Source organism: Coregonus clupeaformis, unplaced genomic scaffold (assembly GCF_020615455.1).
Source record: "Coregonus clupeaformis isolate EN_2021a unplaced genomic scaffold, ASM2061545v1 scaf0098, whole genome shotgun sequence".
Taxonomy (NCBI): domain Eukaryota; kingdom Metazoa; phylum Chordata; class Actinopteri; order Salmoniformes; family Salmonidae; genus Coregonus; species Coregonus clupeaformis.
The window spans coordinates 273954-279873 of NW_025533553.1; positions in this window are offsets into that span (position 1 = coordinate 273954).

The window sequence follows — 5920 nt, forward strand, 5'->3', positions numbered from 1 at the left end:
AGTTGTCTGATGGAACATGTTGGCCAGTCCATGAATGAGAAACAAGCAACTCCTTCATTGCATTTGCCGATTCGAGGAAGTTGATTAGCTACTTATTTTATGGAAAGGGGGGAAGAGAGGCCCAACTCAGCGGAAAATGTTTCTCCCTCCAGAAGGTGGATTTTTTCGTTGTTTCGCCCACCAAGCAAGGAGATGTATGGAAGTCAATGAGAGTGTCGAATTTGGTCAACAACAAAAATGAATAGCTTATTTGCTAGTTTCGTAATGCTGGACACGTGACATCCCGGCAACTTTGAGAAAAAACGCTTTATATCGGAGTTGTCTCGAGGTGGCTATGCATATTCATGGCATGATACTAGTAGGGTAGCATTTTTCTCCATTGAATACAGGCGGTTAACATCAACAACCCTCATTGAATATTCCAAAAAGGATTACAATAATGAGATTTATCTATGAGGGGTGATAAAGGCCTTATATAAGGCAACAGTACCACCTGTCGCCTACCATTGAACTCATGACGTGAAACCAATGCCTTACTAACGTCTGTGTGACGCCTGCATGTTAATAAAAGTTAATTACATTTCAATCATAAATGTTAGAAACTTACCTTTTTTCCCTTGCAAGCTAACATTCCGATGTAGCTAGCCTAATGGTGCTATAGTGTAGCCTACGGCTTGTATATTTCCAGTTATTTCCGGCCTAAAAAAGATGACTTCCTATCTATAGGTAACCTGGCTTTCCCTCAACACCTCATGGGATGGTACGTCATCTTATCTCGCTGTAAACAGATCTAAACATTGTTAGCCAATCACATAATGTGTTGTTCCCAGTATGTCAGACAACCAATAGGAGTTGTCTCCGTGACTTTCAGTTGAATAGACAAGTTCATAGGATTTCCCAGAGGATCCATGCTATCCGGGATCCTTGGAATGTACCTACCTCAATCAAGCACAAATGTAAAATGGTTAAGGTAAGGGTTAAGTTTAATGTTAGGTAAGGGTTATGGTTAGGGTTTAGGGTAGGGACGTCCCAATGAATCCGGATAACAGTGACCGTTAGTAGAGTGAGAGACGGGCACGGTAATTTGTTTGTTTGTTTTTCACAGTTAAAACGATGGCAAATAAATAGTACACCACACAACAAGCGGCAGATGCGATTTTCAACAGTGTCTGCCCAAGACAGTTTCCATAGAGACAATGAAAATACACTATACAAAAGTATGTGGACACCCCTTCAAATTTGTGGATTCAGCTTTTTCAGCCACACCCATTTCTGACAGGTGTATAAAATCGAGCACACCGCCATGCAATCTCCATAGACAAACATTGGCAGTAGAATGGCCTAGACTAAAGAGCTTAGTGACTTTCAACGTGGTGCTGTCATAGGATGCCAGCTTTCCAACAAGTCAGTTCGTCAAATTTCTGCCCTGTATGGTGGAAAAATTACAAACTTTGTTATGCACATGCGCTGTATGAGCCTTAAACCTGTACATTTCCACTGTCTGTTTCTCTCATGTAAGAAGAAGCCAGTGTTTTCCCTTTCTTGTTTCTGAGTAACTTAGTCACGCGGCTAAAGACAAAGGGCCGTCTGAGAGTGACCAGTTTTTGGTCCATCCTGTTCTTTTGGTATCTTTCAAGGGCACAGCTGTGTGGAGATATGAAGAGAACAGAGGCTAGCTTGAGCAGCAGCTACAATTCTATCAGCAGAAAGGAGTAACAAAACTGGCGTTATCCCTTGTTTGTACGCTATGTTCCCACCATGATCTCACACACCTGCTAAACTGCCACGTAGACAGAGGTTATACTTTCCTATAAAGGCTGAGACCCAACTCTTGTTTGTTGGGCTCTTAATGCTGCGCTGTTTGAGTGATTGTTGACCAGCTCCAGATTTGCAAATCTTATAATAAAAATGTGTTGTTTTGAAGAATCTGTTGTCTCTATTCCTTTTGATTAGAATTTCCACGACACCTGCTAAAGCTGCCCCGGTCAACTGTAAGTGCTGTTATTGTGAAGTGGAAACGTCTAGGAGCAACAACAGCTCAGCTGCGAAGTGGTAGGCCACACAAGCTCACAGAAGGGGACCGCGGAGTGCTGAAGTGCGTAGCATGTAAAAATCGTCTGTCCTCGGTTGCAACACTCACTACCGAGTTCCAAACTGCATCTGGAAGCAACGTCAGCACAATAACTGTTCGTCGGGAGCTTTGTGAAATTGGTTTCCATGGCCGAGCAGCCACACACAAGCCTGCCAAGCGTCGGCTGGAGTGGTGTAAAACAAGCGTAGGCTGGAGTGGTGTAAAGCTCGCCGCCATTGGACTCTGGAGCAGTGGAAAGGCGTTATCTGGAGTGATGAATCACGCTTCACCATCTGACTTTGGTTTGGCGGATGCCAGGAGAACGCTACCTGCCCGAGTGCATAGTGCCAACTGTAAAGTTCGGTGGAGGAGGAAAAATGGTCTGGGACTGTTATTCATGGTTCGGGCTAGGCCCCTTAGTTCCAGTGAAGGGAAATCTTAACGCTACAGCATACAATGACATTCTAGACGATTCTGTGCTTCCAACTTATTGGCAACAGTTTGGGGAAGGCCCTTTCCTGTTTCAGCATGACAATGCCCCTGTGCACAAAGCAAGGTCCATACAGAAATGGTTTGTCGAGATCGGTGTGGAAGAACTTGACTGGCCTGCACAAAACCCTGACCTTAACCCCATCGAACACCTTTGGGATGAATTGGAACGCCGACTGCGAGCCAGGCCTAATCGCCCAACATCAGTGCCCGACCTCATTAATGCTCTTGTGACAGAATGGAAGCAAGTCCCGCAGCCATTTTCCAACATATAGTGGAAAGCCTTCCGAGAAGAGTGGAGGCTGTTATAGCAGCAAAGGGGGGACCAACTCCATATTAATGCCCATGATTTTGGAATGAGATGTTCGATGAGCAGGTGTCCACATACTTTTGGTCATGTAGTGTAATTACCAAGATGTCCTTGATCCGATTGAGGAGTAAGTATATTTAAATTGTGATATTATTAGGAAATATTTACGCCTACTGTGTTGACAAGGCAAATTTGGTTTATTTGAAAATAATTACTTTTTGCTGAGTTGATAACGTATTGTCGAAGGCATGTAGGCAATATTATTTACTGTGTCGATAAGGGAGTAGGCTAGTGTACAATCATAACGTAATTTGATGTGCTAGTATTATTTATTTCATGAATGAATTAAATTGTAAATGAAAAGAGAATCTACCAACCATGGATTGTGTGTGGGGGGGTACAGCGATGGGGTAGTCATACAATAATCATGTTGTTGTATACATTTTGTTCATCAAGCAGACCAGATCATTCGAGATCGTCTACTGCAGCATTTGGTTGTCGAAGTTGGTCGCTTAATTGGTCCAGTATGTCAGCTATATGGTCCAACACTTCCTGGGGGATTGGAACCTCAACCTGTGCCAAGGTTGCTAACTAATCCAGAAAAGTAGAATTCTCGACGCCACCGAAAACAGAAATAAACTCCTTATTGTATTGTGGCTATGTATCTCAATGTCAGGACGTGAAAAGACACACAACAATAGCATGGTCTTTAAACAGAACCTGCGGTGCCCAGACCCAACCCCCTGCCGCTTCACCAACGCCTAGCATTGAAACATGCCGGAACCAGCGAAAACAGAATTTTAAATGATAGCAAACAAAGAGCATCTGCCAAACATGAATTGTGTGTGGGGGGTACAGAGTTGCAGTAGTTTAATCATGTTGTGGTCTACAGTTTGTTCATCAAGCAGACCAGATCATTTGAGATGATGGGAGAGCCTGTTAGGCTATTTAAAATGGAAGAATACAATTTATATACTGTAGCATGTGACTAATACCTCATGTTTAGAAAAATATATGTATTTTTCACTGCAACATTACGGAGTGTACATCAATTTAAATCCCACTTTGTAACTAAACTATAAATATGAAAAATTCAACAAGGTCTAAAAATCTGGCTTTCCAAAACATTCTGTTAATCTAGAAACAGACCTGATGATTATAGATGGTGGAAGAGCCTATTATTTAAAATGTAAGAATATAATTTACTGTATATACTGTAACAATGACAATAATCCCTTTTATATTTAGTTTAAGATGATTTTGGCCAAACTGAGCAATCGGGGGAGAAGGGCCTTGGTCAGGGAGGTGACCTGATGGTCACTCTGACAGAGCTCCAGAGTTCCTCTGTGGAGATGGGGAGAACCTTCCAGAAGGACAACCATCTCTGACGCACCCAACCAATCAGGCCTTTATAGTAGAGTGGCCAGATGGAAGCCACTCCTCAGTAAAAGGCACATGACAGCCAGTTTGCCAAAAGGCACCTAAAGGACTCTAAAACCATGAGAAACAAGATTCTCTGGTCTGATGAAACCAAGATTAAACACGTCTGAAGGAAACCTGGCACCATTGCTACAGTGAAGCATGGTGGTGGCAGGATCATGCTCTGGGGGTGTTTTTCAGCAGCAGGGACTGGGAGACTAGTCAGGATCGAGGGAAAGATGAACGGAGCAAAGCACAGAGAGATCCTTGATGAAAACTTGCTCCAGAGCACTCAGGACCTCAGACTGTGGCGAAGGTTCACCTTCCAACAGGACAATGACCCTAAGCACACAGCCAAGACAACGCAGGAGTGGCTTTGGTACACGTCTCTGAATGTCCTTGAGTTGCCTAGTCAGAGCCCGTACTTTAACCCAATCGAACATCTCTGGAGAGACCTGAACATAGCTGTGCAGCGACACTCCCCATCCAACCTGACAGAGCTTGAGAGGATCTGCAGAGAAGAATGGGAGAAACTCCCCAAATACAGGTGTACCAAGCTTGTAGCGTCATACCCAAGAAGACTCAAGGCTGTAATCACTGCCAAAGGTGCTTCAAAAAAGTACTGAGTAAAGGGTCTGAATACTTATGTAAATGTAATATTTCCGTTTTGTTTTTTGTTTTTTTGCAAAAATGTCTAAAAACCTGTTTTTGCTTAGTCATTATGTGGTATTGTGCATAGATTGATGACGGGAAAAACCAATTTAATCAATTTTAGAATAAGGCTGTAACGTAACAAAATGTGGAAAACGCGAAGGGGTCTGAATACTTTCCGAATGCGCTGTAAAATGTTTTACATTACATTTTAGTCATTTAGCAGACGCTCTTATCCAGAGCGACTTACAGTTAGTGAGTGCATAAATTTTTCATACTGGCCCCCCGTGAGAATCAAACCCACAACCCTGGCGTTGCAAACGCCATGCTCTACCAACTGAGCTACACAGGGCCTAAATCCCATCAGTAGCCTGATTTCATGACCATGAAACCTAAACAGGTTTATTGGGGAAATCGTTACTTTTGCTAAGCATGTCATATTATTGTGTGCATGTAGCATAACCGTTTTGCAATTTCACACGAGGCACCGTGGTTATCGGGGGAGTGTTGTAAATATTATTCAGATAGCCTAAATATTGTCATCCTCAATGGAGTTTGACTCTTGTGAGGTGAAGAAAAAAATTACTTTAAGAAGCTACACAGCTCATCTGATTTTAGTTTATTTATTAAGTTTATTTGAAAAGGGACAATGTAGCCTACAACAACATAGACTAAGTCTCATAAACAGGTGAATATATAAACATGAATACATACATAGGCCTACATACTAACAAAATGCATATTAAAACACAAATAAATAAACATTTTAAACAGGACATGTTTCTTGGTACCATGTTACTTGTAAAAGACACAAACACATAATCAAATTACATCTGATTCGACTTGATTCATGTCTTTAGTGCTTTGTATGAGAAGGCAGTTTGGGAGAAGGTGGTGGACTGTTTGAGGATTCTACAGTCACCCCTGGTGGAGGTTCTTGGAACATTGCTATTTATTAAGTCTGAGCAGAGTTTGACGAA